This window comes from Amphiura filiformis, chromosome 19 (assembly GCF_039555335.1).
Source record: "Amphiura filiformis chromosome 19, Afil_fr2py, whole genome shotgun sequence".
Lineage (NCBI taxonomy): Eukaryota > Metazoa > Echinodermata > Ophiuroidea > Amphilepidida > Amphiuridae > Amphiura > Amphiura filiformis.
This window is the reverse complement of record NC_092646.1, coordinates 10,118,547-10,129,212: the sequence shown is the minus strand read 5'-3', so window position 1 is coordinate 10,129,212 and position 10,666 is coordinate 10,118,547. Positions and strand designations below refer to the sequence as shown.

At 41.5% G+C, this 10,666-nt stretch overlaps 1 long non-coding RNA gene across 1 annotated transcript; it reads right to left on the bottom strand.

The window, feature by feature from the left end:
- Positions 1 to 280: 280 nt before the first annotated feature.
- On the bottom strand, positions 281 to 10,351 carry LOC140140262 (uncharacterized). The gene is made up of 3 exons (XR_011857232.1): positions 10,186 to 10,351; positions 1,699 to 1,796; positions 281 to 606 (listed from the first exon to the last, which is right to left on the bottom strand). It is a non-coding gene; the product is annotated as an uncharacterized lncRNA (long non-coding RNA).
- Between the last annotated feature and the right edge of the window lie 315 nt (positions 10,352 to 10,666).

The window sequence follows — 10,666 nt, the reverse complement described above, 5'->3', positions numbered from 1 at the left end:
AAGAAACCTCTCTATATATGTTACGGTGATGACATTCAGTTATACAGATATTTTAATGTATCTTATCCAAACTCCATGAAAACAGCCTCATCTAGCATCACTGAATAAAACACTGGATGACCATAAAATCTCTGGAAGCTAAATGATGAGGAGATAGAGTTTTCTATTAGGCGCATCAAATTATCATACACATAGCTTATCTCCTGCTATGCTAACAGTTGGCGATGATTCCATCAATCCAGCTCTGCAATCCAGTATGCAACCTCTGTGTTGTATTTGATACACAGATGACAGTGGCTGCACATATCATATACATTGTATCCCTGTAATCTATTATAAATTAGCAACTACATAAAATATCAATTGGTTTCAAGGACCATGGCATCTACTATCTGGTGGTTTGTGCCTTGATCTTGTCCCAAATGGACTATGGCAATGGATTGTTATTAAGTTCCAATAATGACATCCAAAGACTTCAGGGCAGTTCTTATTTGCTGCATTCTTGATTCTCTATACTCTCTTGTTCTTTGTGTTGTTGCCTGTTAAAAGGCTGCTTCAATCTGCAAACTATTGAAGGAATCCTTACTCCTTAGACAGTGCTAGTGCCTGCAGAAAAGTTATTAATGAGAATAACATGAATATTAATAATAATTAACACAACATTTTCAGACCTTCCTTTTATTTAAGAAATAAAGGGTAATGCATTATCCTTTACACCCAAATAATGTGTCCTCACCCATTATTTAGACGTTTTTACTGCCAAGGACACATTATTTATGCGTGTAAAGGATAATGCTGCACCCTTTATTTCTATTCTATTACCAGAAAATAGTGCGATTTAAAGAGAAAATATCATTTTTTGGCACAAATATTTTCAGTTGTTTACTTCAAGGTGGAGCGTGTATCGCGAAATATTGCACTGCGTAATGCTGTGCGTAGAGAGTGTTATTACGCTTGACCCATTATTGCAGAATAATGGGCTCTCATGTGACGTGTTTTAAGAAATCACAGTGCGCGATTTTGAATAATGGGTCGTAAGAGTAATAGAATTATAAATAAGTCACAGAATTTTTAAAAATTATATACGGTAGATATTTAAGGTGGCAAACTTAACTATGGTGTTGTGCACAGAATTGCTTTAAAATTATCGTACAGGATGTGATTTTTCAAAACAGCTTCTTGACTTATGCAAATTCACAAAATCCCATTTAAACACTTTTCTTTTGCTGATTTAAGTTAAATGAACATAATGGATTTGACATAGCTAGCTATTGTATCTGTAAGGTGTAGTATTTGAGTTAGCTATCTGAAAATACATATAGACAAAATGCCACCTAAAATAGTCAATATGTTCTATGTACGTCTTTCATAAGGCGAGTTAGATGGTAGCATGAACTAGCAGCATTTGCATTCGAATATTGAGACAAGTAAAGCTGACACACATGAGGAATGGTATTGGTTTTATTAAGGAAATCCCAATGATTGATATAAGTAGTGTCATTTCCACCCCATTTGCATGATGTTTTTTGGGAGGGTTAAAATGGCAAAACTATTGCTTAGATATATTAAAAAATAAATCAAGAAATATCAAGAAATAATTGCAAATTTTCATTTATGAAACTTGCAAATCTAAGCTAAACTTATTTAACATTCGGCCGAAAATTCTGCCCAAAACATATAGTGTAAACCTTAACTCACCTCTAGGAAGATCAATTGCAAAACATCAGATGCCCTGACACCCGAACTCGCAGCCAATGGCTTCACATATTCATTTACTTCATGAAGTTTGCACCATTCTTTAAAATATAAAACACAAAAAACATAAATGTTACATGTGGGTAAAATATAGAAGATTAAAATTGTGCTTTACAAGATACCCATGAACACCGCAACTTTGTCACAGGTGGGATAGGATAGTAAAGATGATTTGATTTAAACAATACAACATTCCCTTGTATACCACAACTTTGTCACGGGTGGGAAGGGACACCTAAATCATAATTTTAATTGTGCTATACAACATTCCTTGTATACCACAACTTTGTCACAGGAGGGACAGGACACTAGAAATAATTTACATTATAGCACAATAGATAGTGTCCTGTTCCACCCATGATAAAGTTGTAGTATACATGGGAGTGTTGTATAGCTCAATGGAAATCATCTATAGTACTCTGTTCCACCCATGATAAAGTTGTAGTATACATGGGAGTGTTGTATAGCTCAATGGAAATCATCTACAGTACTCTGTTCCACCCATGATAAAGTTGTAGTATACATGGGAGTGTTGTATAGCTCAATGGAAATCATCTATAGTACTCTGTTCCACCCATGATAAAGTTGTAGTATACATGGGAGTGTTGAATAGCTCAATGGAAATCATCTTTGTGCTCTGTTCCACCCATGATAAAGTTGTAGTATACATGGGAGTGTTGTATAGCTTAATGGAAATCATCTTTGTGCTCTGTTCCACCCATGATAAAGTTGTAGTATACATGGGAGTGTTGTATAGCTCAATGGAAATCATCTACAGTACTCTGTTCCACCCATGATAAAGTTGTAGTATACATGGGAGTGTTGTATAGCTCAATGGAAATCATCTTTGTACTCTGTTCCACCCATGATAAAGTTGTAGTATACATGGGAGTGTTGTATAGCTCAATGGAAATCATCTTTGTGCTCTGTTCCACCCATGATAAAGTTGTAGTATACATGGGAGTGTTGTATAGCTCAATGGAAATCATCTATAGTACTCTGTTCCACCCATGATAAAGTTGTAGTATACATGGGAGTGTTGAATAGCTCAATGGAAATCATATTTGTGCTCTGTTCCACCCATGATAAAGTTGTAGTATACATGGGAGTGTTGTATAGCTCAATGGAAATCATCTACAGTACTCTGTTCCACCCATGATAAAGTTGTAGTATACATGGGAGTGTTGTATTGCTCAATGGAAATCATCTACAGTACTCTGTTCCACCCATGATAAAGTTGTAGTATACATGGGAGTGTTGTATAGCTCAATGGAAATCATCTTTGTACTCTGTTCCACCCATGATAAAGTTGTAGTATACATGGGAGTGTTGTATAGCTCAATGGAAATCATCTTTGTGCTCTGTTCCACCCATGATAAAGTTGTAGTATACATGGGAGTGTTGTATAGCTCAATGGAAATCATCTATAGTACTCTGTTCCACCCATGATAAAGTTGTAGTATACATGGGAGTGTTGAATAGCTCAATGGAAATCATATTCGTGCTCTGTTCCACCCATGATAAAGTTGTAGTATACATGGGAGTGTTGTATAGCTCAATGGAAATCATCTACAGTACTCTGTTCCATCCATGATAAAGTTGTAGTATACATGGGAGTGTTGTATAGCTCAATGGAAATCATCTTTGTGCTCTGTTCCACCCATGATAAAGTTGTAGTATACATGGGAGTGTTGTATAGCTCAATAGATATCATCTACAGTACTCTGTTCCACCCATGATAAAGTTGTAGTATACATGGGAGTGTTGTATAGCTCAATGGAAATCATCTACAGTACTCTGTTCCACCCATGATAAAGTTGTAGTATACATGGGAGTGTTGTATAGCTCAATGGAAATCATCTTTGTGCTCTGTTCCACCCATGATAAAGTTGTAGTATACATGGGAGGGTTGTATGATAAAGTTGTAGTATACATGGGAGGGTTGTATGATAAAGTTGTAGTATACATGGGAGTGTTGTATAGCTCAATGGAAATCATCTTTGTGCTCTGTTCCATCCATGATAAAGTTGTAGTATACATGGGAGTGTTGTATAGCTGAATGGAAATCATCTATAGTACACTGTTCCACCCATGATAAAGTTGTAGTATACATGGGAGTGTTGTATAGCTCAATGGAAATCATCTTTGTGCTCTGTTCCACCTGTGATAAAGTTGCAGCCTAGTATACATGGGAATGTTGTATAGCACAGTGGAAATGATCAATAGTACTCTGTTCCACCTGTAATAAAGTTGTAGTATACATGGGAGTGTTGTCTAACACAATGGAAATCATCTATAGTGTTCAGTTCCACCTGTGATAAAGTTGTAGTATACATGGGGTGTTGTATATCACAATGGAAATCATCTATAATGCTCCGTTCCACCTGTGACAAAGTTGTAGTATACATGGGAGTGTTGTATAGCACAATGGAAATCATCTATAGTGCTCTGTTCCACCTGTGATAAAGTTGTAGTATACATGGGGGTGTTGTATTGCACAATGGAAATCATCTATAGTACTCTGTTCCACCTGTGATAAAAGTTGTAGTATACATGGGAATGTTGTATAGCACAATGGAAATCATCTATAGTGATAATATTGTTGTACACATGAGAGTGTGGTATACACATGTAGCACAATGGGAATCATGAACTTCAATGTCCTGTTTCACTTGTGAGCATGATAAAGTTGTGGCATACACTAGAGTGTTTATTCTAGTCTTTTGTTGCCTACTGAAAAGTTGAACGAAGATAATTTCTGTTTTCGGTTTCGGGAGTTATGTTAATTTCTGACATGAAAACGTGACATGAGAGAGTTGATGCTAATACAGACAAGAGAAGTGTCTAAATTTTATGGTCGTAAATTAGCGATAAATTGTACGGCTTCAATTGACTTGCGTGAGGGTGTATAGGTACTTCCGCCTAGGCGGGAGTGGCTCATGAAAAAAAGCCCAGCATAGAAATATACATTAATCAGTGTTGCCACGAATTACGATACTTGTTCGTGCAATCGCGAAAAAAATAGGTCATATGATTATGTAGAGATGAAGCGGGAATTCTTTTTCGTCAAAATACACCTTAAAACTTGTGTGTCCGAGATAGTAACTCAGGGCCCGACTGTAACTCGGGCCCGACTTAGTAACCCGAGATAGTAACTCAGGGCCCGACTTAGTAACCCGGGGCCTCAACTCGGGACCCGAGATAGTAACTCAGGGTCCAAGATAGTAACTCGGGCCCCGACTTAGTAACTCGATATCTGAGTTAGTAACTCGGGCCCGGATTTAGTATCTTGGGTCCAAGATAGGCCCGAGATAGTATCTCAGACTTAGTAACTCTGGGTCCAAGATAGTACTCGGGGTCCGAGATAGTAACTTGGGGCCTCGACCTAGTAACTCAGGGTCTAAGACAGTAACTCGGGGCCTCGACTTAGTAACTCGGTGCCTCGACTTAGTAACTCGGGGTCCGAGATAGTAACTTCGGGCCCCGACTTATTAACTTCGGGGTCAGAGATAGTAACTTGGGGCCTCGACTTAATAACTTGGGGTCTGAAACAGTAACACGGACCGCGAGATAGTAACTCGGGTCTGAGATAGTAATTCAGGGCCCCGACCTAGTAACTTCGGGGTCCGAGATAGTAATTCGGGCCTTGACTTAGTAACTCGGGGTCCGAGATAGTAACTTGGGGCCTCAACTTAGTAACTTGGTATCCGAGATAGTAACACGGACCCTATATAGTAACTTCGGGCTCCGAGATAGTAATTCGGGCCCCGGACTTTATAACTCAGGGTCCGGGATAGTAACTCGGGGATAGAGATAGTAAGTCGGGGCCTCGACTTAGTAACTTCGGGGTCTGAGATAGTAACACTGACCCGAGATAGTAACTTCGGGGTCCGAGATAGTAACTTGGGCCTCGACTTAATAACTCGGGGTCTGAAACAGTAACACGGACCCGAGATAGTAACTCGGGTCTGAGATAGTAATTCAGGGCCCCGACTTAGTAACTTCGAGGTGCGAGGTAGTAACTTTCGGGGTCCGAGATAGTAATTCGGGCCTCGACTTAGTAACTTGGGGTCTGAGATAGTAACTCGACCCGACTTAGTAACTCAGGATCTGAGATAGTAACTCGGGGCCTCGACTTAGTAACTTCGGGGTCCGTGATAGTAACTTCGGGCCTCGACTTATTAACTTCGGGTCTGAGATAGTAACACGCACCCAGAGATTGTAACTTCGGGGTCTGAGATAGTAACTCGTGTCCCCGACTTATTAATTAGGGGTTAGAGATAGTAACTCTGGGCCTCAACTTAGTAACTTGGGTCTGAGATAGTAACACAGACCCCAAGATAGTAACCAGGGTCCGAGATAGTAACTCAGGCCTCGACTTAGTAACTTCGGGTCTGAAATAATAACACGGACCCTGATATTGTAACTTGGGGTCCAAGATAGTAACTTCGGGGCCCCGACGTAGTAACTGGGGTTAGAGATAGTAACTGGGCCTCGACTTAGCACCTCGGGGTCCAAGATAGTAACTTGGGGCCTCAACTTAGTAACTTGGTATCTGAGATAGTAACACAGACCCAAGATAGGAACTGGGGTCCGAGATAGTAATTCGGGCCCGACTTAGTAACTTTCGAGTCCGAGATAGTAACTTGGGGCCCCGAGTTACTATATCGGACCCCGAGTTAATAAGTCAGGGCCCGAGTTACTATCTCAGACCCCGAGTTACTATCTCGGGGTCAGTGTTACTATCTCAGACCCGAGTTACTAAGTCGAAGCCCCAAGTTACTATCTCGGTACCCGAGTTACTAAGTTGGGGCCCCAAGTTACTAACTCGGACCCTGAGTTACTATCTCGTGGTCCGTGTTACTATCTCAGACCCCGAGTTACTAAGTTGAGGCCCGAGTTAGTTATCTCGGACCCGTGTTATTATATCTCTGACCCCAAGTTATTAAGTCGGAACCCGAGTTACTATCTAAGGGCCCTGTGTTACTAAGTTGGGGCCCGAGTTACTATATCAGACCCTGAATTAGTATCTCGGGACCCTGAGCTACTATCTCGGACCCCCAATTAGTATCTCGGGGTCCCAAGTTATTATCTCGGACTCCGAGTTACTAAGTCGGGGCCCCGACTTACTATCTCTGACCCTGAGTTACCGTACTATCCCGGACCCTGAGTTATAAAGTCGGGGGCCCGAATTACTATCTCGGACCCCGAGTTACTATCTCGGGGCTGTGTTACTATCTCAGATACCAAGTTACTAAGTTGAGGCCCCAAGTTACTATCTCGGACCCCGAGTTACTAAGTCGAGGCCCGAGTTACTACCCTAACCACCAGTTACTAAGTCCGGGCCCCGAGTTACTATCTTGGACCCCGAAGTTACAATCTCCGGTCCGTGTTATTATCTCAGACCCGAGTTACTAAGTCGACGCCCGAGTTACTATCTCGGACCCCGGGTTACTATCTCGGGGTCCGTGTTACTATCTCAGACCCCAAGTTACTAAGTTGAGGCCCGAGTTACTATCTCTAACCCCCAATTACTAAGTCGGGGCCCCGAGTTACTATCTCGGACCCCGAGTTACAATCTCGGGTGCGTGTTACTATCTCAGACCGAGTTAATAAGTCGAGGCCCGAGTTACTATATCAGACCCCGAGTTACTAAGTCGAGGCCCCGGTTTAGTATCTCAGACCCCGAGTTACTAAGTCGGGGCCCGAGTTACTATTTCGGACCCCGAGTTACTAAGTTGGGGCCCTAAGTTACTAAGTTGGGGCCCCCAAGTTAGTAACTCAGACCCGAGTTACTATCTCGTTGTCCGTGTTACTATCTCAGACCCCGAGTTACTAAGTTGAGGCCCCGAGTTACTATCTCGGTACCCGAGTTACTAAGTTGGGGCCCCAAGTTACTAAGTTGGGGCCCCCAAGTTACTAACTCAGACCCGAGTTACTATCTCGTTGTCCGTGTTACTATCTCAGACCCCGAGTTACTAAGTTGAGGCCCGAGTTACTATCTCGGACCCGAGTTATTATATCTCTGACCCCAAGATATTAAGTCGGAACCCTGAGTTACTATCTAAGGGCCCGTGTTATTAAGTCGGGGCCCGAGTTACTATATCAGACCCTGAATTAGTATCTCGGGACCTTGAGCTACTATCTCGGATCCCAAAGTAGTATCTCGGGGCCCCGAATTACTATCTCGGACTCGAGTTACTAAGTCGGGCCCCGACTTACTATCTCGGACCCTGAGTTACTATCCCGGACCCCGAGTTATAAAGTCGGGGCCTGGATTATATCTCGGACCCCGAGTTACTATCTTGGGGTCCGTGTTACTATTTCAGATACCAAGTTACTAAGTTGAGGCCCCAAGTTACTATCTCAGACCCGAGTTATTAAGTCGAGGTCCGTGTTACTATCTCAGACCCGAGTTACTAAGTCGAGGCCCGAGTTACAATCTTGGACCCCGAGTTAATAAGACGAGGCCCCGAGTTACTATCTCGGACCCCGAGTTACTAAGTCGAGGCCCCAAGTTACTATCTCAGACCCAGAGTTACTAAGTCGGGGCCCGAGTTACTTAAAGTCAAGTTACTATCTCGGGGTCCAAGTTACTGTTTCAGACCCCGAGTTACTAAGTAATTAAGGGCCCAGGGTGTAGACATCACCCTGGGTGTAGACATAATTATTGCACAGTCCCTATAGTATTGTGTTGTCGTGGATACATGGTAGTTGATAAATTACTCGATCAAATCATTTGGATAACAGGGTACTACACCCCTGCCCAATTTTGTGCCTATTTTTAAATTTTTATAAAAAATTATAGAGCATTGGTGACAAGTAAGATATGTATATTATAGGGGCAAGGACTACAACTGCTACACTGGAAATTTTATTTCAGCACAGACAGCAGTTGTGGAGTTACAGTCAAAAATTAGGGAAAACCAATATTTGATCAATAAATCAATAACTACTTGCCTTGAGTTGCTGAATTTTCAGTGCAGTAGTTATAGTCCTTGTCTCTATAATATACATATCTAGGCCCTATATCTTACTTGTCACCAATGCACTATGATTTTTGAGAAAGACACAAAAATAAGCAAAAAATTGGCTAGGGGTGTAGTACCCCTAAACATAATAGATCCCACACAATTTAAAACCAACATAACCCAACATCTACAAGAAATCTATAGACTAAAATGTGCATGCATGCGCATATCAACCTAACCGTTTTACTCCTCTAGGACTGTTGGGCAGTATCAAGATCAAGATGATGTGCAAATTCCAAGTTAGACTTCATCATGTTCTTGCTGTCATTGACATATTTGTAGAGGCGACTAGAGTCCCGCTATATGTCGAATGTATGGACTAGGGTAGCCCGAAACATCATGGCCCTGTTCCTTCCTCACTAGGGCCATGAATGCCCTACGTACGGTACGTAAAAGCGGGGCACCGTGAACTCACGTCAGCGTGATGACGTCCACACTGACGGCATCTATTTATAGAAAGAATTCAAAACATTTTCCATCCTCAAATGTGCTCAAAATTTACTGAACATGCACCAAATATGTTTTGTTTAAGTCTCATCTTCACGTGAGGAATGGTAGGAAGTGGTATTTATGAGAAAACGCGTGGTATTTTATGTGTACCCGGCCCGATATGCTCAGGAGTCTCAGACCTTTAAACGGAGAAGGACAGTGGAAATCAGGGGTAGGCCTACAGCATTAAGGCCCAAAAGTCGGGGTTGTTTTCCTGTGTTTTTCACTCCAGAGCTTGCAGAAAATCCAAATACATGGGGTGAAAATTAAATCTTGGGGGTGAAAAATATTTTGCAGTGTAGTCAGGGGTAGGAGTACGGTCCAAAAGTAGCTAGAGGGTCAGTTTTCACCCCCGAGCTTGTACATATTCCCAATAGAGGGTGAAAAATTAATATTTTTAAATTTAGGGGTTATTCACCCCGCTACCCCTAGTGGAAATCGTAGTGACGGACGTGTGAGTACCTCGGGCTAGGACTAGGGAGCCAATTGTCAAAAGCCGTAACTCACACATATTATACGATACACCTATCGAATGTGTGTCATCGGTCCATTCCATCGGCCTTGTAGGAACCCATGGATTAGGTCCATGTACACATACGATGGGTGTACCCCGCTAGAGTCCCGGACTAGAGTTTTAAATTATACTATGTAGTATGTACAGTACTCGGAGAACGTGGTTGTGTATATTTTTTCTGTATACGTCGCTATTTATAGAAAGGATAAATCAACTTGAGAAAATATTGTGACTTGCTCAAGTTGTTATACTCGCGTACATACTCACACTGTACAGAGTTGTACAGTCAGTATGTACAGTGCAGAAACTATCACAGCTTTTGGTATTAATATTGGTAAGCTTACACTACCATAATTCATTGCAACTGGTAAGAAACTGGACGAAATGTACACTTACTGTTGTTTAAAATGCTTGAATTCCGAAATTACTGGTTAGAAACTGGAACAAAAGTACACTTTTCTATAATACTGTGGTTTAAAATTCAACCGCCGTGTGTGTGTTAATTAATTTCACTGTGGTGACGAGCTAGATCTATTAATAACATCATTCACGATCTGTACGAGTCGATTATTAAAAAAGTATGACGCGGATGACGTAGAGTTCATTAATATTCATATATACTACTACGATTTCATCATGAGAGGGGTCTGGCACACGACACCGGGCATCGACGACGCCGTGTGGTGAAAAACATGGTAAGCGTTGGATCGAACATGGTAAGCGTTGGATCGGGGTGCTTAGAAGGAGTCATGAATATTAATAAGTATGACGTCAGTGAGAGCTTCAGTAATTGTATTTAAAGTTTGTGCTGCTTCTTCGCGGCAAATTTGGTTTGTGGCGCTCATTTTCCGATGAGTTTTAAAGCTAGTTTTACAAG